Source organism: Castor canadensis, chromosome X (assembly GCF_047511655.1).
Source record: "Castor canadensis chromosome X, mCasCan1.hap1v2, whole genome shotgun sequence".
Classification (NCBI taxonomy): Eukaryota; Metazoa; Chordata; class Mammalia; order Rodentia; family Castoridae; genus Castor; species Castor canadensis.
The window spans coordinates 37,853,278-37,878,158 of NC_133405.1; the positions used below are offsets into that span (position 1 = coordinate 37,853,278).

Here is a 24,881-nt window from a genome sequence, read left to right on the forward strand (position 1 = left end):
AGGCATCTCTCTACAGTTGGAGGTTGTTTTCTAATGGCATTCCAGGAAGCTGGAGCAATAAGCTTTTCCTCTCAAGTGGAGTCTGAGCTGAGCATCAATTCCAAAAGAATCTTCTATATATAATAAAACTTTTGGCCACATGGGCTTCTTTAAACCTGGTGTGAAGGAATCACATTGGCCAGAAGAGGGTAAGTGTTTCCCATCATAGATGCTGGCCAACCAAGAGATTTCCTCCCTAGTCTGTTTGCCAGAGCGTCCTCTGCCTGGACTGCAGCATGTTCATTGCCCAGGAATTCCTCACTGGCCACCAACATGCTAATGGAGAATTTCCCAAGCACCAACATATCCTCAAGCATTTCCCCTTTTAATTTGTTCAGCTACAAGCCTCCCTTTTAATATTTTAACTGTGGGTTTTCTTTACTATGTATATGTGTTGAAAGCATGATTGTTTTATGTTTTCATGTATGCTTATTGGCAATCTGTACATATTCTGTTGTGAGTTCGTTAAGTTTCTTTGCCTAGTTTTGAAGAATGTTCTTTGCTTTATTATTGACTTCCATGGTTTTTTAGACTTTGTGTAGTACATTTACATATATTTGAGGAGGAAAAGATAAATTGATTTATTTTTAAATGATTGGCTCTTCGTCTCTACTTTGTGTTCCAGGACAAGCTTAACTTCTCTTTTCAGCTAAGATTGCCAGTAGAGAAGCTTGTCTGCTACATCTATGGATAAGAAATTATTTTAGATGCCTTAAAGGGCATAATTGCTATTAATTTGTCTACAAAAAACTCTGATATTTTGATGTGAAGCTTCTGATTAGCACCTGCAAACATGACTGTTCCTTAGATAATTCCAAAGCAATGTAATTTGTTTCATTTTTTTCTTTCATTCAGTTGCACAGACAGTTTCTTTCCAAAGTTCACCACCATACTACTTGATATTCCACACCCAAGTGCATGCCTGAAAATTCGATTCACAAAATTATATAACTCTTAAACCCACACCTAAATGCATTGCTGAAAATTCTTATCTCTAATGAAAATGCAATGTCACTCCTCCTTAAACAATAATCATCTCTAAGAAGAAGGCACAGAAAAAGTTATCAACAGGGCAAAGATTTAACAAGACTAGAAATTAACACTTCAGCTTCTATGTGGAGAAATTTAGAAGTGCAAGATGCAGAAAAAGATGTGCCACAAACCAATAAACTGGACTTAGTGTTGATTTCTTCAGTTGTTTAACTTTCCTTGTACCTGATATCAAAACAAATTTCATGGTTTGGCCTCTCAGCTACTGGGACTCTCTCTCTCTGCTAAATGGACCCCTATTGTGCAAGTACACTCCCCTCCTAGAAAATAGTTTGTACTAGAATTAAAGCTGAATCACAATGCCTGATATGTTAGATATTGGAATACCAAGTTTGAAAGTCATAAATACCTAACATCCCAAACCTTTTATAAAAGGTAAAGCTACCTAGAGAAAGAAAGAAAAGAGAAATTAATTTTCCAAAAATTGATTGATTTAGGTTACCAGAGGATTAGTCAGAGGTTCTTTTCTTCTATACCATTTATTTAAATCGTATTGCTTTTCGCAATACAGCTTGGTTTGTGTTAGAAATAAGCTCTGAATCTCATTCCAAGGAATGGCTGTCCTTATAAAGAAGCAAAGGACATTGCTGGTTTTTCATTCCCTTCCAAGTCAGTTTCCTATTGTTTCTGTTTCTTGCCTAGCAGTGTTCTTATTTTCTGTTCTCTGCAGTCAATCTTGTTTTTAAATTCTATTTAAAATTTGTTCCTAATGTCAACAAGTGGACTATATATCCTCGGAGAGTGTTCCATTGCCACTTCAGAAAAACAAGCCTCTAATGAGAGGTGTTTTGCAAATGGTGTAGAAGATCCAAGAAGGATAGTTTTATAGAACCATCTGTATTTCAGTGGCATATAAAGGCACAGTTTCTGTTTCTCTGTAGGGTTTTTCTATTTGCAGTTAGATGAAAAATAAGACAAATGGAAACCTTCTTTTAATTTTCATAGCTTATTGGTTCAGGCTAAATCTGTTTCTGAAATGTGTGACATAATTGTTAATACTGTGACTGTTTTAATGTAACAGTTCAGTTACAGGCAGGATGGGGTAGTGAATTCAGGCATGGAGATTGATTTCTCTACTAAAGGATGCCTTCAAACCACTCAGTTATGTTAGCAACTTTCCAGTTGATATAGGAATGTTTTTTGAAGCAGGCCAGTGGTTCTCAACATTTGTTAATGGGGCATAGGATTAAATATTTTCATAATTCTCAAGTGTTTCTCATGTGAACATAGGGTTGCAAAACACTGAACACCAAGAATTCATTTCTGGTGTTTTACAAAATTTTAAATTTGATGAAATTTCCTCTGCTCATTTGAATAATGAGGTATCATTTCCATATAATAAAGTTCACTAATTTAAATCATAGTATGCCATTAATTTTGACAAATTTAATACCTAAGTGATCCCCCAATCCAATTGATCTGATATCTCTTATCATAAATTAGTTTTGCTTATTCTAGCACAAGATGTATGTATTTACATCTGGTTCCTGTCACTCAGGAAAATGTTGGTGAAAGTCATTTCTTTTATAGTGGTATTCCATTGTATGACTATATTGCAAGCTGTTTATCCTTGTTACTTTTGATGTACATCTGTACTCTTTCTCCTTTTTTCTATTTAATTTAAATTCCTATGAGTATTCCTGTATAAGTGTTTTGATGGACACTTGCTTGCATTTCTCTTGAGTAAATACCTAAAACGTGGGTAGATATAACTTATCTTTAAAAGAAATGGCCAAATCTTTTTTAAAAAAGTAATTGCATCATTTTACATATCCCAGAGTGTGTATGATGGTTTTAGGTGCTCAACATCTTTGCCAGGATTTGGTTTTAGAGATGAAATTTAAAATCGAGCCATTCATGGTATGAGGTCATGAGGTATGAAGTGTGAAGTGCTATCAGATTGTGAGTTTAATTTGCATTCTCTTTATGACTACTGTTATTGAGCATCTTTTCAAATGTTGATTGTCTACTTATAGGATCTCTTCTGTGAAGCGTCTGCTTCATTCTTTAGCCTAGTTTTAAAAAGTCAACTTAAGTTGTAATTTACACAGTGTAACATACACTGTAAGTGTATAGTATGAGTTTCTGATAATTATTTACAGCTACGTGACTACAATCACAGGCAAAGCAGTGACATGCTTTGTTTAACAACTGGTACATGTTTAACAACTGGTTCTTCAAAGAAAAAAATCCCCTGATTCCCAGCTTTTGCCAAAATCCATGGTGCAAGTACTCCAAGATAGCTAGTTTCAAGCAAGCAATGACAGACTATGAAGGAAGAAAACAGGAGAACACAATTTGCTTCAGCACAACACTGCCTCCAAAGGTTCCATGGTACCTTTCCAACAAGGCTTCACCTTTAGCTATTTATTGTCCAAGAGAGCCATTGATTTTCTTTCTAGCATTAAAGTTTAAATTGGTCTTTCTTTGGCTTTCATGCAATCACTATGTGCTCTTTTGTGTCTTTCACCTCTTTAGTTAAGTTTATTCCTAGGTTTTTTGAGGTTATTGTGAAATGAATTGCTTTCCTGATTTTTTGAAGCCTTTTCATCATTAATATATACTTTAAAGCTGATTTTTGTAAGTTGATTTTATATTCTGAACATTGCCCAGAATGTTTACCAGATCTAGATCTAGAGGGTTTTAGTGAGATTGTAAGGATCTTTTAGTGTAGTATATCACATGCAAATAGGGATAATTTGACCCCTTACTTCCCTATTTGAATCCCATATCATCCTTTCTCTTGCCTTATTGCTCTGGCTAGGAATTACAGTACTATATCGAATAAGAGTGGGAAGTGTGGACACCTTTAGAATGGGAAGAGTGGACACACTTGTCTCATTCCTGACTTTAGAAGAAATGATTTCCCCAATGAGAATGGTGTTGACTGCAGGTTTGTCATATATAGAATTTACTATGTTGAGGTATGTTCCTTCTATTCCTACCTTTTTAGAATTTTTATCACGAAAGTGTGTTGAATTTTGTTAAAGACTTTTTTCCATCTGAAATGATCATGTAGCTTTTGTGCTTGATTTTGTTTATGGGCTGTATTGCATTTATTAATTTGCCTGTGTTGAGTCATCTTTGAATCCCTGGAATGAAATCAGTTTGGTCATGGTATATTATTTTTTGATGTGTTGTTTGAATTTGGCTTATAAGTATTATATTGAGAATTTTTCATCTATGTTCATCAATGAAACAAGTCTATAATTTTCTTGTGTCTGTTTATCCAAATCTTTTTTTATTCATTTTTCACATGTGCTTACATTGTTTGGGTCATTTCTCCCCCTATCCGCACCCCACCTTGCTTTCAGGCAGAACCTGTTCTGCCTTTATCTCTAATTTTGTTGAAGAGAAGACATAAGCCTAATAACAAAGACAAAGCATTTTTGCTAGTTGAGTTAAGGATAGCTATACATAGAGATTCCTAGCATTGCTTTATACTGGTTTACACTACATTGCTTCACATCTTTATACTGGTTCTTGATCCCCTTCTCGTGTTGACCTCTGTTGCTTTAAGGTTTTTGTGTTAGTTCCTCTGGAGTGGGGATATCAAACGCCTTCATTTTGTAGGTTTTCTACCTATCCCCATGCCTCCATATGTGCTCTCCCCTTGTCATGTGACCCAAGTCCAACCACATTGCTGTATTTGCCCTAGATCTAAAGTCTGCATATTCAGGAGAACATATGATTTTTGGACTTCTAAGCCTGGCTAACTTCTCTCAGAATGATATTCTCCAGGTCCACCCATTTACTTGTGAATGATAATATTTCATTCTTCTTCATGGCTGCATAAAATTCCATTGTGTACAGATACCACATTTTCTTAATCCATTCATCAGTAGTGGGTCATCTTGGCTGTTTCCATAACTTGGCTATTGTGAATAACGCTGCAATAAAAATGGGCGGCGTGCAGGTGCCTTTGGAGCAACTTGTGTTGCATTCTTTTGGGTATATCACAAGGAGTGAGATTGCTGGATCATATGGCAGATCTATGTTTAGAATTTTAAGAAACCTCAGATTTTTTTCCAGAGTGGTTGCAATAGCTTGCATTTCCACAAGTAGTACATGAGGGTTCCTTTTTTCCCACATCTTGCCAACACCTGTTGGTGGTGGTGTTTTTGATGATGCCTATTCTAACAGGGATGAGGTGGAATCTTAGTGTGGTTTTGATTTGCACATCCTTTATGGCTAGAGATAGTGAGCACTTTTTAATGTGTTTTTTGGCCATTTGAATTTCTTCTTTTGAGAAAGTTTTGTTTGGTTCAGTTGCCCATTTCTTTATTGGTTCATTGGTTTTGGGGAGAGTTTGGTTTCTTAAGTTCCCTGTATATTCTGGTTATCAGACCTTTGATGTAAAGCTGGAAAAATTTTCTTCCACTCTATGGGTGTTCTTTTCAGTTTAGAGACCATTTCTTTTGTAGTACAGAAGCTTTTTAATTTTATGAAATCACATTTGTCCATTCTTTCTCTTACTTGTTGAGCTGCTGGGGTTGAATTGAGGAAGTCCTTACCTATTCCTATTACTTCAAGAGTGTTTCCAGATATTTCCTGTACTAACTTCAGAGTTTCAGGTCTGATATTAAGGTTCTTGATCCATTTTGAGTTGATACTAGTACAGGATGATAAACATAGATTTAGTTTCAGTTTCTTGAAGACGGATAACCACTTTTCCGAGCAACATTTGTTGAAGAGGCTGTCTTTTCTCCATTGTACATTTTTGGCACGTTTGTCAAAAATAAGGTGGGTATAGTTGTGTGGACTCATATCTGGGACCTCTATTCTGTTCCACTGGTCTTCACGTCTGTTTTTGTGTTAGTACCGTGTTGTTTTTATTGCTATTGCTTTGTAATATAGTTTGAAGTTGGATATTGTGATACTTCCAACATTGCTCTTTTTGTTGAGTATTGCCTTGGCAATTCGTGGTCTCTTGTGTTTCCAAATGAAATTTAAGGTAGATTTTTCAATCTCTGCAATGAAAGTCATTGGGATTTTGAAAGGAATCGCATTAAACATGTACATTGCTTTCAGTAGTATAGCCATTTTTACTATGTTGATACTACCAATCTATGAGCACGGGAGACCTTTCCATCTTCTGTAGTCTTCCTCGATCTCTTTCTTCAGGGGTTTATAGTTCTCCTTGTAGAGGTCATTCACATCCTTTGTTAAGTTTACTCCTAGGTATTTGATTTTTTTTGAGGCTATTGTAAATGGAATTGTTTCCATGTATTCCTTCTCAGTTTGTTCGTTGTTGGTGTATAGAAAACCTAATGATTTTTGTAAGTTGATTTTGTATCCTGCCATCTTGCTATTGCTATTTATGGTGTCTAGGAAATTTTGAGTGAAGTTTTTTTGGGTCTTTAAGGTATAGGATCATATCATCTGCAAATAGGGATATTTTGACAGTTTCTTTATCTATTTGTATTCCTTTTATTTCTTCTTCTTGCTTAATTTCTCTGGCTAGAAATTACAGTATTATGTTGAATAGGAGTGGGGAGAGTAGGCACCCTTGTCTCGTTTCTTATTTTAGGGGGAATGGTTTCAGTTTTTCACCATTAAGTATGATGTTGGATGTAGGTTTGTCATATATAGTCTTTACAATGTTGAGATACATTTCTTCTGTTCCTAGTTTTCTTAGAGCTTTTATCATAAAGTGGTGTTGGATCTTGTCGAAGGCTTGTTTTGCATCTATTGAGATGACCAAGTGGTTTTTGTCTTTGCTTCTATTAATGTGCTGTATTACATTTATAGACTTGCCTAGGTTGAACCATCCCTGCATCCCTGGGATGAAGCTGAGTTGGTCATGGTGAATGATCTTTTTGATGTGTTGTTGGATTTGGTTTGCCATTATTTTATTGAGGATTTTTGCATGGATGTTCATTAAGGAGACTGGCCTTTAGCTTTCCTTTTTGGAAGTGTCTTTGTCTGGTTTTGGGATGAGTGTAATACTGGCTTCATAAAATGAGTTAGGCAGTGTTCCTTCCCTTTTTATTTTGTGGAAAATTTTAAGGAGTGTTGGTATTCTTCTTTAAAGGTCTGATAGAATTCAGTAGAGAATCCATCAGGTTCTTGACTTTTCTTTTTTGGGAGACTCTTTATTGCTGTTCAATTTCATTTTTTGTTATAGCTCTATTCAGGTGATTAATATCCTCTTGGTTCAGTTTTGGATTGTCGTAAATATCTAGAAATCTGTCCATTTCTTCAAGATTTTCAAATTTATTAGAGTATAGGCTCTCAAAGTAGTCTCTGATGATTTCCTGATTTTCCATGGTGTTTGTTGTTATCTCTGCATTTGCTTTTCTGATTTTACTAATTTGGGTTTTTTCTCTCCTCATTTTAGTCAGGTTTGCCCAGGGGTCTGTCAATCTTGTTTATTTTTTCAAAGAACCAGTTTTGTGTTTCATTGATTCTTTGTATGTTTTTTTTCTTTGTTTCTATCTCATTGATTTCAGTCCTTAATTTTATTATTTCTTTCCTTCTGCTTGTTTTGGGATTTTCTTGTTCTTGTTTTTCTAGCAGTTTGAGATGTAGCATTAGGTCATTGATTTGAGATCTTTCTGTCCTTTTAATATATGCACTCATGGCTATAAACTTTCCTCTTAGGACTGCCTTTGCTGTGTCCCATAGGTTTTGGTAGGTCATGTTTTCATTTTCATTAACTTCCAGCAATCTTTTAATTTCCTCTTTTATTTCATCAATGACCCATTGATCATTGAGCAATGTGTTGTTCAGTTTCCAATTGTTTGCATGTTTTTTACTGTTGTTTTTGTTGTTAAGTTCTAGTTTTAATGCATTGTGATAAGATAGAATGCATGGGATTATTTCTATTTTCTTTTATTTGCTGAGGCTTGCTTTGTGCCCCAAGATATGATCAGTTTTGGAGAAGGTTCCATGGGCTGCTGAGAAGAATGTATATTGTGCAGAAGTTGTATGAAATATTCTGTAGACATCAGCTAGGTCCATTTGATCTATGGTGTGATTTAGTTCTAAAGTTTCTTTATGGATTTTTTTGTTTGGATGACCTATCTATTGGTGATAGGGGGTTATTAAAGCTTTCCACTACCACTGTGTTGGAATCTATATATTTTTTTAGGTCCTTCAGAGTACGTTTGATTAAATTGGGTGCATTGACATTGGGTGCATATAGGTTGATAATTATTTCCTTTTGGTGTGTTTCACCTTTTATTAGTATGGAGTGTCCTTCTTTATTCATTTGATCAACGTAAGTTTGAAATCTTCTTTGTCCGTGATAAGTATTACTACCCCTGCCTGTTTTCAGGGGCCATTGGCTTGGTAAATCTTCTTCTAGCCTTTCACCCTCAGCCAGTGCTTGTTTCTGTCAATGAGATGGGTCTTCTGTAGGGAGCAGATTGTTGGATTTTCCTTTTTAATCCAGTTTGCCAAATGGTGTCTTTTAATGGGGGAATTTTGTCCATTAACATTCAGTGTTAGTATTTATAGGTATGTGGTAATTCCTGTCATTTAATTGTCTTTGTTGTTTAAGGGTTTGATTGTGTGCAGCTGAATCAATGTTACTCTCTGATTCCTTGTCTTTTCTTCTCCTGTGGTTTGGTACTGCCTGCCCTTTCATGGTTTTTCTTGCTTTCACTTTCTGTGTGTAGAATTCCTTGAAGAATCTTTTGTAGTGGTGGCTTTGTGGTCACATATTGTTTTAGTTTCTGCTTATCATGGAAGACTTTTATTGCTCCATCTATTTTGAATGATAGTTTTGCTGGGTAGAGTATCCTAGGGTTGAAGTTATTTCCATTCTGTGCCCAGAAGACCTCACTCCATGCTCTTCTTGCTTTTAAGGATTCTGTTAAAAAATCTGCTGTGATTTTGATGGGTTTACCTTTGTATGTTATTTGTTTTTTTTTCTCTTACAGCCTTCAATATTCTTTCTCTATTCTCTGTGCTTTTTGTTTTAATGACAATATGTAAAAAATATGGAACACTTCATGATTTTGCGTGTCATCCTTGTGCAGGGGCCATGCTAATCTTCTCTGTATTGTTCCCATTTTAGTATATTGCTGTCAAAGCAAGCACAGATGTTGAAAATTTCTTCATGTGTACTTTGGCCATTTGGACTTCTTCCTTTGTAAAAGCTATGTTTACTTCATTTACCCATTTCTTTATTGAGACATTGATTGATTTGGAATTTAGTTTTTTAGCTTCCTATATATTCTGGTTATTAATTCCCTGTCAGATATGTAACTGGCAAAGATTTTCTCCTATTTTTTGGGCAGCCTCTTCAATTTCTTGTTTTCAAATTTCATTCATTTTGTTGTGCAGAAGCTTTTTGATTCATGTAGTCTTCTTTGTCAATTATTTCTCTTAGTTGCTGAGCCATTTGAGTTCTATTAAGGAAATCATTACATATGGCTACTAATTTAAATGTATTCCCTGCTCTTTCCTGCACTATCTTCAAAATTTCAATTCTCATATTATGGTCATTATTTTACTTTGAGTTGATACTTGTAAAGGGTGTAAGACATGAAATCTAGTTTCAGTTTTGTACATTCAGATATCCAGTTTTCCCAGCAACATTAGTTGAAGAGGCTGTCTTTTCTCCATTGTATGTTTTGGCTCATGGATCCTCTAATCTATGAGCATGGGAGATCTTTCCATTTTCTGTAGTCCTCTTCGACTTCTTTCCTGAATGGTTTGTAGTTTTCCTTGTAGAGGTCTTTCACATCCTTTTAAAGTTTTTTCATATGTATTTTATTTTATTTTTTGATACTAATGTAAATGGAATTATTTTTCTATATTCTTTCTTAGTCTGTTCATTGTTAATGTATAAAAAGCTTACTGGTTTTTGTAAATTGATTTTGTTTCTTGTTACTTTGCTGATGTTGTTTACTGTGTCTAGCAGGTTTTTATTTTGGTGGAGTCTTTATGTATAAGATCATGTCATCTTCAAATAGCAATAATTTGTCTACTTCCTTTCCAAGACTATGTTGAATAAGAGTGGAGAGATGGGACACCCTTGTCTTGTTCCTGACTTTAGAGGAAATAATTTCAGTTTTCCCCATGTAGTATGATGTTGGCTATAGGCTTGTCATACATAGCTTTCATTATTTTGAGGTACATTCTTTCCATTCCTAGTTTCATCAGTGCTTTTGTTATGAAAGAATGTTGAATTTTGTTAAAGGCTTTTTCTACATCTATTGAGATGATTGTGTGGTTTTTGTCTTTGCTTCTATTAATATGCTGTATTACTTTTAATGACTTGCATCTGTTGAACCATCTCTGCATCTCTGAGATGAAACCAACATGATCATGGTGTATGATCTTTTGATATGCTGTTGAATTTGATTTGCCTATATTTTATTGAGAATTTTTGCATATATGTTCACTAAAGAGATTGGCTTTTAGTTCTCTTTATCTTTGAAATTTCCCATATCATTCTTAAACTCCTCTTTCATATTTTGTATTGTCTTCTTTATTTCATTTATCTCTTTTTTATAATCTCCTTAGTTTCATTTCAGAGTTGATTGAAATCCTCTGAGATTATTTAGTTCTTTTTGTGTCTTCTAGAGTTTTTATCCATGTTCTCTTGGGATTCATTGAGTTGTTTAAACTTCATACCCATATTTGCATAATATATAAAAAACCTTGGCAATATGTATAAACAGCTGGTATTGAGGAGATAGCAGTTGTTTGCATGGAGATAGATACTTAGGTAATTGTAAAGATGGCACTACAACTGAGGTCAGAGCAGGGGAATGGGACAAGGAAGAGAAGGTGTATGATGTGTGAGGGCTACAGGTATTAAGGCCCTAATGTATGTAAAGGTGTAGTTCAGTCATTGTGGGGGAGGGTGCTATTGTCAGGGGTTACAGAGGGATAGGAAGGATGGGGTAATGTGTAAAGTTGGTATAATAGACTATTCAGCATGTGATTAGTGTGGAGGAGGTAGGCAAAGTGGGGGGAAAGGGAAGAGGAGGAGAGGAAGGTAAGAAGAAAAGAACAGAGAAAAGAAAAGAGAAGAAAAAGATTGTGGAAGGTAAAGGAAAGTGGAACAAGAGAGGGCTAAGCAAACTGAAATTTGAACAAACTGGAAGAAGGAGATAGATAACAACAAATTGAAAAAAATTAAAAATTAAGAAATAAAAATTATATGATACAATAAAATATCAATTATTTCTTAATTAATAAATAATTATAATACATAATTATTCTTATAGTTAATATTAAAATATTAATTATAAAATTTTTAGAATATATATGTGTGTATATATACATATATGTATATATATACATATATATATATATATATTCATTCCAAGTTTCTTCCTTGGTATGGAGAAGAATGTGTTTCTTTTCAGTTCAATGAGTATTCTGATCTCTTCCCTCTGATTTCTAATCCAGGCACTCACTATTTTGTTGGGCTTTCTGTCTCTGTCCTTTTTTTTTTTTTTAACAATGATTCATTGCATTTTATTATTTCATCAAGAGAAGAAACAGAAGCTGTCTGGCCTTCTTCACATAAACCAATAGTTTCACATTTTAAAGTTTGGGATGTTTTCCATAATGAGCTGAATCAAAAATCTATTTGAAAAATATATATTTATATAAAAAAAGATTCAGGTTGTTTGCACGTAAAACATCAATTTTTAAGTTTCTTTTGTCTTTGATTCCGTGTTGCTGGAAAGTTTGGCCAAGCTTGCATGCTAATTTGTCCTTAGTTGCAAGTATATAGGCAATTTCTTACTTTGCCTAATGAAAGGATACCCCTTCTTCGATTCAATCAGAACTCACCAGTGATTCCAAAGCAACAGCCTATCCTTAATACTGTCAGTTTCAAGCCATCAACATGAAAACCCTTGATAATGTTGAGAAGATGTTGCTAGGAATCAGTTAACTGATGTGCCAAAGAGTTCCACAATACTATTTTGCTGAAGTTTTTTTTTTTTTGCACCATTGATTGATTTTTAAAAATCCATGTTTATTCTTTTTCTATCCAAAGTGTTCTAGGTAATGACACTGACTCTTTGACACTGTCATTTGGATTCTTCTTGTCTCATCTTGCAGGATACTCATACATCCCCTCTCCCACTTTTTTTTGCCTCAAATTCATTAAAAGCATTGCTTTCTCATAGATTCATTTGCAGGTGCTCTGATCGTTTGGAGATCATGGGAAAAGCTCGTTTTTTGTAGGGCCCTGAGTTAGGCTGTCGTATTGGAAGTGGTGCCGATGCTTCCCCACTCATTGTCACATCCATCTGCTCTATTCCACTTGTTTCCACTGGGTACTCCACGGGTGTCTGAGGATTTGTCATGCTGGCTGAAGCACCTCTTCCCCAGAAATCCCCCAGGAGAAAATTTGACCGAGCTGACAGGTGTTCGAGGACTACCAATAAATCTTCGAGGAGATCGGATTTTTGGTTCAAAGGAAAACTTTTCTTTCACACGTTCAAGTACAGATGGAGCCACATATGTAAAACCCAAAAAGACCTGGTTGGCACTTTCACTAAGAGTTGAGTCATCTGGGCTGTCAACAGGTGTTTGACGTGTAAACTTTGAATCAAACTGACTTACATCCTCTTCAGATTGCAGTAGTGGTTTAAAGGGTGGCTCTACTTTCCTAGCCAGGAGGTCTTCCCAGTTAATGTGTCCGAAAAATGGATGAGCTTGAACTTCTCCAGCATCCCCAGGACCAGCTCCAAGACGAGAAGCAGCATTTCTTTTCAGCAGCTTTTTAAGCAGATCTCTGGCTTCTTGTGTGAGGTAGGGAGGCAAATTAAGTTTACATTTGAGGATTTTGTCAATTGTTTTCTTTCTATTCTCCCCAGTGAATGGAGGTGCTCCAGTCAGCATGTCATACATTAATGCTCCCAAACTCCACCAATCCACAGCACGATTGTGGCCACTTCTCATCAAGATTCCTGGGGCCATGTATTCTATCGTGCCACAAAATGTATGTGTAACTGTTCCATCATGAATAGGTTCTTTGCATAGTCCAGAGTCTGTTAGTTTCACATGACCTTGGTGATTAAGCATGATGTTCTCTGGCTTCAGGTCTCTGTAGATGATGCCCTTTTGATGTAAATGCCCTAAAGCCATGGAAATTTCTGCCAAGTAAAAGCAGGCTGTGTCTTCCATAAATATTCCCTCTCTTCCTAACTGCATAAATAATTCTCCTCCACTGAGATACTCAAGGATGAGGTAGAGTTTTCCACTGGTCTGAAAGGCATAAGTTAAATCCACAATGAAAGGATGCTTTACTTCCTCCAGAATATTCCGTTCTGCTTTTGTATGAGCTGTATCTTTAGCATTTCTTACTATCATTGCCTTTTTAAGCACCTTCACGGCAAATATTTTCCCAGTATTTGCTCCTGTTACTTTTCGTACTTGAAAAACCTTTCCATAGTCTCCTTTACCAAGTACCTGAAGTAGCTCAAACCATTCTGGTCTGATTTTTTCTGGCCCTCTGTTCACGCTGGTTTCTGAGATTTCAAATTTCTCACAATGCTCCATGCCAAGTTCATATGGTCCAACTCCCCCATGGTCCATGCTTTCATTTAACTGACCCACCTCCTCCAGCTCATCCTCAGAGCCTGCGTCCTCTGGCTGGTCCAGGTCTATGTCAAACACTCCTGCCATGTCTTCAGCTTCCTTGTCTCGGAAGTCAGGCGCTGGGTAAAAGTCCTCCCGCCTCCTTCCTCGCCTCATGGACCCGGTCCCCGTGTAGCCACCACCGCCGCTGCCACCACCGCCACTGCTGCCATCACCAGCTGCTTAGGCTTAGTGCCTCTGCCCTTTCTTAAAGTTGGTATGCTGGGCTGTGTGGAAATGAATGATGCCATTCCCTATTGAACAACTTTGTTGGGGGTGTTTCAGCCCAGGCTCTTCTTAGTGGACTGGGCCCTCTAATGTAGGCAGATTCTCAAATGTGGTCCCAAGGGGACCTGGTATGTGAGCAGTCACAATCTCCTACTGCCCACATGGCAAGCATGGGAGCTAGAATTGAACTTTTTGATTGACTGCTTTTCTCTTGGAAGTCTGTCAGTTTCAGCTCACTATCAGTTTCTCCAAGGTTTTCAAATATTTTGTTGTTTTCTCCAGACTGCAACTGAACAACCCCACCACCACACAGGCTGGGTCAGATCAGCATTCTGCCTCACCCTCACTAGATGGAGGTGAAATATTCTCCCTTTATTTGGTCACCAGTTTTGTCCAGGAAGGGTGCAATCTGCCCACCAGCTGCACTGTGGTTCCTTACAAAGCAGATGATGCTTCATGCTTACCTGGCAGGGTTGCAGTTTCACTTGGTGAAATAGGGTCATCTCCAGGATGACACAAGTAGGCAGCAATCTGTGGTTCTGTGTCAGCAAATTATGGTGGATCCAAGACATCCCAGATGCTTGCAGTTCTCTGCATTGCACGTTTGCTCTTCCAAGAGAGGAAAAAGGAAGCCAAAAAAAGGGGTGGTGGGAATGGCTTTCCAGTGGGTAGGCCAGCTGCTGTTGGTCCACATTGCAAGGGCTTCCTGGGTTGTTGTGTGTTATAAAAATCGAATTTAAGGGTTGGTCATTGTACATTATGTGCACCCTATGTGTTGGTGCTATCTTACTTGGCAAAACAACTGAGTTACCCAATCCTTATTACCACAAATCTGAACTATTCTTCTGGAAGAGTGAGAGGTCAGGGTTCCAGAGTGAGATGTCAGCTATCTGCCATCTTGCTTTTCAGCTTTCAGTTTCTGATGAGGAATCTGCTGTTTTGCGATGGGTTTGATTTTAGATGTAATTTGTCCCTTTTTTCTTGTAGCTTGCAATATTCTTTCCGTGTTTTATATATTTAGTGTGTTGAGTGTAATATGTCTAGGGGTGTTTCTTTTCTGATCTTCCCTCTTTGATATTCTGAAAGCCTCCTATACTTCAATGACCATTTTTTCTCAAGATTGGAGGAGTCTTCTATTATTTATTTGCATATGTTATCTATGCCTTTAGCTTGTACCTCTTCTCTTTCTTCTATACCCATGATTTGTAAGTTTGGACTTTTGATGGTGTTCCAGTGGTCTTGCACTTTTTGTTCAAGTTTTCTTAGTATTTTTCTTAGTCTTTCTCCAATTATGAAAGACTACTTATCTTTGATCCCTAATACTCTATTTTCAATTTATTCCATTCTATTAACAAGGCTTTCAACTGAATTTTTATTTTGGTTATTGAACTTTTCATTTCTAGATTTTGGTTTGTTCTTTTTAAAATTTCTATATCTCTATTGAATTTCTTTTCCATACTATGCATCATCTTGATTATTCCATTCAATTATTGGTTTGAATTCTCATTAAGTTCAGTCAACTGTTTGTACATATTCTCTTTGAAAACATTCAGGTGCTTATTCATATCATCTTTAATTTTATTGATCATTCTTTTTTTCTTTTGTTCTCATTTATTCATATGTACATACATTGTTTGGGCCACTTCTCCCCTCTCCCCCCATCTTCTCCCTCTCCCCTCCTCACTTTCAGGCAGGATCTATTCTGCCCTTATCTCTAATTTTGTTGATGACAGAGCATAAACAATAAGAAGAAAGACAAAGTATTCTTATCCTTGTTCTTTTGAATATAATGCTTGAAATTTCATCTGCTTCACTATCATTTAAGTCCTATATTGTGGAATTGTTGATTTTTGGAGGAGATATGTTGCCTTGTTTTCTAATATTAAGCTTCTTTTTTGTGCTAAGATTTTCACAGCTGAGGCCATGGTTTTTGTTATTTTTTTTATCTCTTGTATCCTTTTAGTTACATTTTTTCACAATGTTTAGGTAAGATTGGGTAGTGGCTTGGTTGTGGTGTGTTTTCTCATCACTAGACTTGGGGGGGGTGACTTAGTAGTCAAACAGTTGGCCACAATGTTTAATACACTTTCTCCAGCCCCCTATTCCAATCAAATAGAGGAATATTAGCTGCAGTATGAACTACAGTTGATAGACACCCACCATGGGAATAAAGCAATCATTAATAAAGAAAAATTACCATCACTGTTCAAGTATCTTTAGAAGCATAAAAGAACAAAAACAATATTTCATGATCTAGGAAGACCTTAGGCAATAAGGGTAAAAATGGGAAAGAGATATAATGATAATGAGCAATACAAGGTATATGGTGTTATAAGGCTAGAGGGGGGTGCAGCTAAAGTTCATAGAAGGAAGTAATGAGAAACAAAAATGAGAGTGATAGAAAGGACATAGCTGAAGTGTATCAAGAAAGAAAGGAGAGACTTCTGGAAGAGAGAGACCAGGATGGAGAATAGCAGACTGACCCTGGAGCCCTGAGCTCTCATGAGTTTGAAGGAATATTTCAGATTCATGGTAGCAAGGATCAGAGTAAAAATGCAACACAAAGAACTGCAGAATGAGTTCTGCAAGCATCTAGGATGTCCTGAACCCAGTGAAACTTGTAGACACATAACCTCTGACTTTCACCTGCATGCACCAACCCAGGAACTACAACCCAAAAAAGGTGTGTGTAACAAACATAGTCCAATGCAACTTGTAGGCAGATTGTACCCCTCATGGACAAAACTGGTGGCCAAATAAAGAGAAGGAAAATTTCACCTCTGACCCAGCCTGTGTGGAGGCAGCACAGCCCAGCCATATTCTGGGGAAAATAACAGCACATTTGACTGATGTGGAGAAACTGGTAGTGAGGTAAAACTGACAACCTTCCATGAGAAAAGTGGTCAATCAAAAAGCTCAATTCTTGTTCCCAGGCTTTCTGGGTAGAGTATCCTGGGGTTGAAGTTATTTTCATTCAGTGCCAGGAAGATCTCACCCCATGCTCTTCTTGCTTTCAATGTTTCTGTTGAGAAGTCTGCTGTGATTTTGATGAGTTTACCTTTGTATGTTACTTGTTTTTTCTCTCTTACAGCCTTCAATATTCTTTCCTTAGTTTCTGAACTTGTTGGTTTAATGATGATATGTCATGGGGTAGTTCTATTTTGATCTGGTCTGTTTGGTGTCCTGGAGGCCTCTTGCATCATATGGGAATATCTTTCTCTAGATTTGGGAAATTTTCCGTTATTATTTTGTTGAATAAATTACACATTCCCTTTGCTTGCACCTCTTCTCCTTCTTCGATGCCCATGATTCTCAAGTTTGGTCTTTTGATGGAGTCAGTGAGTTCTTGCATTTTCTTTTCACAGGTCTTGAGTTGTTTAATTAGTAGTTCTTTGGTTTTTTCCTTTAATTACCATTTCATCTTCAAGTTCTGAAATTCTGTCTTCTGTTTGTTCTATTCTGCTGGATTGGCCTTCCATTTTGTTTTGCAGTTCTGTTTCATTCTTTTTTCTGAGGTTTTCCATATCCTGAGTGGTTTCCTCTTTAATGTTGTCTATTTTTGTCCTGAATTCATTTATCCATTTATTCATCGTGTTCTCTCTTTCACTTTGGTGTTTATACAGTACTTCTATGGTTTCCTTTATTTCTTCTTTTGCCTTTTCAAATTCTCTATTTTTGTTGTCTTGGAATTTCTTGAGTGTCTCCTGTACATTTTGGTTGACCCTATCCAGTATCATCTCTATAAAATTCTCATTGAGTACCTGTAGTGTGTCTTCTTTTAAATTATTCTTGTGGGCTTCATTGGGTCCTTTGGCATAATTTATCTTCATTTTGTTGGAGTCTGGATCTGAGTATCTGTTTTCTTCATTCCCCTCTGTTTCCTGTACTAATATTTTGCTGTGGGGAAACTGGTTTCCCTGTTTTTTCTGTCTTCCTGTCATTCATTGTCTTTGGTGTTGTTAGTATCCCTGTACTTTGTGCAATTAAGTATTTTCTAGCTTGTAATAATAACAATGGTAATATTTAGAATGGAAGGGTGAGTTTAGATGGAAAGCAAGAAGTTAAAGGAAAGGCAAAAGCAAATAAACAGACAAGAAGGAGAAAACAGAACAAGGAATCATACAAGAAAGTTTCAAAGTTATAAACAGGGAGCATTAGTGTACTAATTGACAGTAAGCTGAACAGGCATTAGAGAGACAGAGAAAGGATTGAAAATAAAAAATAAAAAAAAGAAAAAATAAAAATAAAAAATAGGTAAATGAAAGAAATATCTACATATAAAAATAAAATAAAATAAAATGAAAAATAGGAAATTAAAAAAAAACAAAAAACCTCCAAGTTCAAATGCAATGAAGTTTCTGTTTTAATAATTTGGGTGTCCTTCTCAGTCTCCAATCCTGGAGATGGTGCCTCAGATGTTGTTCTGTAGTTGTCTCATCAAAGGGGATGCATAAAGTAGAACAAAACTACTCACACACACAGACAAAAACCCCTCCAAGTATCCCAAGTTCAAATGCAATACAGTTTCAGTAACTTTTTCAGCATGCAGGTGTAATTAGATTGTTCGCTCATCAAAGGTAGGGAGAAAAAGAGAAAAAAAAAGGAAAAAAAAAACAAAAAAAAAGAGTCTGGAGACAGTTCTGAGAATGGTATCTGCAGCTGTGGCTTGCCTGCCCGCTGCTGTCAGCCTGCTGTTGCTGGAGGGGTTATTTATGCAGATCTCTGGGGTGAGCTTAGCACTCACATGGCCCTGCAGGCATTGTTTACTCAGAGTTTTCCTGTGAGCCTCTGCTACAAGCTTTCCCCTTTCCAAGCACTGGGAAAGGTGACACTGCACCTGCGTTCTCAGGCCTGCGTTTATTTACAGTTCATGTGGGAAGTGGGTCTTCCCTCTCTCCTATGCAGTTTTCCTCCCACTGCCACTTTTACAGGCTTTCCTGCTCCTGATTACTGGGCGTTGCTGCTGCTCCTGCCAGCTGCCATGTTTGTTTACAGCTCACATGGGAAGTGGGTCTTCCCTCTTCTCCTGTGGAGTTTTCTTCCCTGTGCCACTCTCACTAGCTTTCCTGCTCCTGGTTGCTGGGAGCATGCCCCTGCTCCCACCAGAGCCTCTCTGGCCCGCTCGGCTTGTTTATGTACAGTCCCGGGAAGGATTCCCTTCCCCCAATCTTTGGCGCCCAGTGTGCCCTACCCTCTTTCCCACGTGTCTTTATTGTTCTTATTGCTTATTACTCAGTTTCTCTTTTTTCCCCAGATGGGGGTTGGTCTGTCCAGGGGCTATGCTGCTCTGGCCCAGGCATGTCTGTGGGAGTACCGCAGTACCACGAAGCTCACCTTGTTCGCGTCTTCCCAAGCCGTCTGGACGAAGGCGACTGGTGGCCCGGGGGCCCTCCTTGTTTCTCCATTTAACATGAAGTGGAGATTCTCTGTGCCGGCTGGAGGGGTGGAGGGGTCAAAGTTTTGCCTGTTCTCAGTGATTTTGCCTGCAAAGTGTGTCTCCAGCATCTCTCCAAGATTTCACTATAGGAGGCTCGCTTTCTGCTTCCTCCCTCTAGCCATCATCTTGGAATCCTCCAGGAAACTATTTTTTAAAAAAAAGATAAATGAAATAAAGAAGGCAGCATAATTTAAGAAAGAGGGCCTTTTAAAAGGTAGGGAAAGTCTGAAAAAGAAGAATCAAATAGAAATCCTGTAAATAAAAAGTTCCTTGAGTCACATAAAAATTGAAAGTCACACCAATAGACTAGAACAAGTGGAAAACAGAATTTCCAGGCTAGAAGACAAAATAGGTACAAAAGAAAAAACAGAGGAATTCTTACACAACTGATGAGCTGTGAAAGGAATATGCAAAAACACTGTGACTTCATAAAAATATCAAATCTGTGAATCATGGGCAATGAAGAAAGAGAAGGGGTGCAAGCCAAAGGTATGTGTAATATATTCAACAGTATAATAGAGAATTTCCCAAACCTTGAGAGAGAGATGCCCACTTAGTTACAGGAAGCCTCGTAGACATGAAACTGACATGACCAAAACTGAACATCTCTACAGCATATTATAGTTAAAACCATTACTACAGAGAACAAGGAAAGATTATTAAAGGCTGTAAGAGAGAAAAATCAAACATCGTATAAAGGGAAATCCATCAAAATAACAACAGATTTTTCAACAGAAACCTTAAAAGCCAGAAGGGCATTGAGTGAGGTTTTTCAAGCACGGAAAGAAAACAATTTTAGTCCTCTATCCAGCAAAGATATCATTCACAATTGAAGGGGGAAAAAAACCTTCCATGATAAACACAAACTAAAACATTACATGATCACTGAACCACCACTACAGGAGATTCTCAAAGGAATTCTGCACACAGAAGTTGAAAACAAACATAGCCATCAAAGGAAAGGAATTATTAAATCCCAAGAGAAGAGCAGACCAGCAAGTAGAGAGGAACATAGAATTAGTTGCACACACACAAACTCTTGCACAACAAAAACAACTAAATGGCAGGAATCACCACATGCCTCTCAATATTAGTACTGAATGTTAATGGCCTCAACACTTTCATCAAAAGACACTGATAGGCAAACTGAATCAAAATGAAAGACCTGATAATTTGTTGTTTACAAGATGCCCACCCTACAGACAGAAACAAACATTGTCTTAAGATGAAGGGTTGGAAAAAGATTTACCAAGTTAATGGCACCTGAAAATTTAGCAGGCATAGAAATACTTATAACAGATAAAGTAGACTTAAAACCAAAATTACATAGATGAGACAAAGTAAGTCACTTCATACTAATAAAAGAAATAATGCATCAAGATGAACTAACAACTGTTAGCTTATATGTGTACAATGTCAGCACACCCAACTTTATTAAATATACATTACTGGACTTAAAACACAAGTAGAGCCTAACAGAGTTGTGGTGGGAGACATCAATATTCCTTTATCACCAATAGATAGGTCATCTTGACAAAAAAAAAATCAACAAAGAAACTCTAGAATCAAAGGACACCATTGCTCAAATGGACCTGACAGGCATCTACAGAATATTCCATCCTATAATAACATAATATACATTCATCTTAGCAGCCCATTGAACTTTTTCCGAAATAGGCCATATCTTACATCACAAAACAAGTCTTTTTTTTCTTTTATTATTCATATGTGCATACAAGGCTTGAGTCATTTCTCCCCCCTGCCCCCATCCCCTCCCTTACCACCCACTCTGCCCCCTCCCTCTCCCCCCACCCCCTCATTACCCAGCAGAAACTATTTTGCCCTTATTTCTAATTTTGTTGTAGAGAGAGTATAAGCTATAATAGGAAGGAACAAGGGTTTTTGCTGGTTGAGATAAGGATAGCTATACAGGGCATTGACTCACATTGATTTCCTGTGTGTGGGTGTTACCTTCTAGGTTAATTCTTTTTGATCTAACCTTTTCTCTAGTTCCTGGTCCCCTTTTCCTATTGGCCTCAGTTGCTTTTAAGGTATCTGCTTTAGTTTCTCTGCGTTAAGGGCAACAAATGCTAGCTAGTTTTTTAGGTGTCTTACCTATACACACCCCTCCCTTGTGTGCTAAAGCTTTTATCATGTGCTCAAAGTCCAATCCCCTTGTTGTGTTTGCCCTTGATCTAATGTCCACATATGAGGGAGAACATACGATTTTTGGTCTTTTGGGCCAGGCTAACCTCACTCAGAATGATGTTCTCCAATTCTATCCATTTACCAGCGAATGATAACATTTCATTCTTCTTCATGGCTGCATAAAATTCCATTGTGTATAGATACCACATTTTCTTAATCCATTCATCAGTGGTGGGGCATCTTGGCTCAAGGATCTTAATATCAGACCACAAACTCTAAAGTTGATATAGGAAAGAGTAGGAAATACTCTGGAATTAGTAGGTATAGGCAAGAACTTTCTCAACGAAACCCCAGCAGCACAGCAACTAAGAGATAGCATAGATAAATGGGACCTCATAAAACTAAAAAGCTTCTGTTCATCAAAAGAAATGGTCTGTAAACTGAAGAGAGCACCCACAGAGTGGGAGAAAATATTTGCCAGCTATACATCAGACAAAGGACTGATAACCAGAATATATAGGGAACTTAAAACACTAAATTCTCCCAAAACCAATGAACCAATAAAGAAATGGGCAAGTGAACTAAACAGAGCTTTCTCAAAAGAAGAAATTCAAATGGCCATAAAACACATGAAAAAATGCTCACCATCTCTACCAATAAAGGAAATGCAAATTAAAACCACACTAAGATTCCACCTCACCCCTGTTAGAATAGCCATCATCAGCAACACCACCAACAATAGGTGTTGGCTAGGATGCAGGGAAAAAGGAACCCTCTTACACTGTAGGTGGGAATGTAAACTAGTACAACCACTCTGGAAAAAATTTGGAGGCTACTTAAAAAGCTAGACATTGATCTACCATTTGATCCAGCAATACCAGTCTTGGGGATAAACCCAAAAGACTGTGACACAGGTTACTCCAGATGCACCTGCACACCCATGTTTATTCTGGCACTATTAACAAAACAAGTCTTAATAAATACCAGACAAATATAATGCCACAAGCATACTGTCTGACCACAAAGCAATAAAAGTAGAACTCAACAACAAAAGAAGCAGAGGAAAATACTCAAACACCTAGAGGCTGAACAACACATTGCTCCAGGATCAGTGGGTCATCAATGAAATAGGGTAGGAAACCAAAATTTCCTGGAATTTAATGAGAATGAAAGCACAACCTATCAGAACCAATGGGACACAGCAAAGGCAGTCTGAAGAGGAAAGTTTATAGCAATGACTGCATATATTAAAAAGACTGAAAGATCTCAAATCAATGACCTAATGCTACATCTCAAACTCCTATAAAAACAAAAATAAGCTGAAACCAAAACTAAAAGAATTAGAGAAATAATAAAAATGAGGGCCAAATGCAATGAAATAAACACTAAAAAAAAAACACTTAAAAAGAATCACCAAAATAAAAGGTGATTCTTTGAAAAGATAAATAAGACTGACAACCTCTTGATAAATGTGACTAAAATGAGGAGTTGGAAATTACCCAAATTAATGATACTAGAAGTTGAAAAGGGAAAATCTCAACAAATACTAAGGAAATCCTGAATTATTGGGGACTACTTTGAAAACCTATATTCAAATAAATTGGAAAATCTAGAAGAAATGGGCAAATTCTAAACACACATTACCACATAAAATTGAACCAAGAGAATATTAATCACCTAAACAGACCCATAACATGCAATGAAATTGAAGCAATAGTCTCCCAATAAAAAGAAAAATCCATGACATGACAGATTCTAATACCAACACTCCTCAAACTAATACCAACACTCCTCAAACTTTTCCATGAAATAGAAAAGTAAGGAACACTGCCAAACTCATTCTAGAAAGCCAGCATTACACTCATCCCAAAACCATATGAGAATACACATAAAAAGAATTACAGGCCAATCCCTTTAATGGACTTAGATGCAAAAATCCTCAATTAAATATGGCAAATTGAAATCAACAACATATGAAAAAATCATACACCATGATCAAGCCAGTTTCATGCCATGGATGCTGGCATGGTTCAACATAAGCAAATCATTTATGCATTACAGCATATTAACAGAAGGAAAGATAAAAACCACACGATCATATCATAGATGCAAGAAAAATACTTCAGAAAATTCAACATTCTTTCATGATAAGAGCTCTGATGAATGTAGGAATAGAAGGAACGTATCTCACCATAATAAAGGCTATATATGACAAGCCTATAGTCAACATTATAAAAAATGGGGAAAGACTGAAACAATTTCCTGTAAAGTCAAGAATGAGACAATGGTGTTTCCTCTCTCCATGCTTTTTCAACATAGTCTTGGAACTCCTGGCCAGGGCAATAAAGCAGGAAGAAGACATAAAAGAATTTCAAATAAGAAAGAAAGCAGTCAAACTATCCTTATTGCAGAAGACATAATCTTAAACCTGAAGACTTGAAAAACTCCACCAAAATACTCCTACACATCATAAACATTTTCATCAATGCAGCAGGATACAAAATCAAATTACAAAATTCATTAGTACATGAAAACTATGCTAGGAATCATTCTGTATAGCTATCCTTAACTCAACTAGCAAAAATGCTTTGTCTTCCTTTAAAAAAAATTCATTAGCGTTTTTATATACCAAAAGTGAATGGACTGAGAACATAGGAAAACAATTCCACATACAATAGCCTCAAAAACATACCTAGGAAAAAACTTAACAGAAGATGTGAAAAACCTGTACAATGAAAGCTATAAATCACTGAGAAAGAAATCAAAGAAGACTACAAAAGATGGTAAGATATTCCATGCTCATGGATTGACAGAATCAATATTGGGAAAATGGTTATATTATCAAAAAAAGCTATACATTCAGTACTACACCCATAAAAATTCCAATGACATTTGTTGGGATTAACAGTGAAGACAGTCATGTTAAACCAGACCCCATTCCCCCTTGCAGGTGGCTTACTAGAAACTCCCCACCCAACCCCAAAGACTGACAAAGAGACCGTTGTTAACCTTTATCTCTGGGTGGGTGTCAGGGACAGTTGAGCAGACAGTGACCTAACCACAACTTATTTTTCTTGGTTGTCCAGCAAAAGTTCCTTTATGACGTTCTTGGCACTTTTCCACTAGTCCCCTATATCTAGCTCAAGCCTGTGTGTGGCAGTGGCTCTAGCTCTCTTGCGGGGATCACCTCCACAGGACTCCTGCCTCAACAATAAACCCTGTGCAGGTGTTTGAGCCATCTCTCTGCCTCTTCCATGCGTCTTTTATTTCTAACATTTGGTGATGAAATCTGGCAGAGAGTTTCTGGGCGGGCAGGGGGGAGTACCCTTCATCCCCAAACTGCCCAACCTCTCTCTGAATCTCTCTCTTTCTTTCTTTCTCTTTCTCTCCCTTCTTTCCCATCTCACTGTTTTCTTCATGA

At 37.1% G+C, this 24,881-nt stretch overlaps 1 non-coding gene and 1 pseudogene across 1 annotated transcript; both read right to left on the bottom strand.

Annotated features, from left to right (window-relative positions):
* Nucleotides 1–9,029: 9,029 nt before the first annotated feature.
* Nucleotides 9,030–9,134, bottom strand: LOC141420014 (U6 spliceosomal RNA). Its single transcript, XR_012444721.1, has one exon. It is a non-coding gene; the product is annotated as a U6 spliceosomal RNA (small nuclear RNA).
* A 3,023-nt stretch (nt 9,135–12,157) lies between these two features.
* On the bottom strand, nt 12,158–13,770 carry LOC141419643 (ribosomal protein S6 kinase beta-1 pseudogene; annotated as a pseudogene).
* Nucleotides 13,771–24,881: the final 11,111 nt, after the last annotated feature.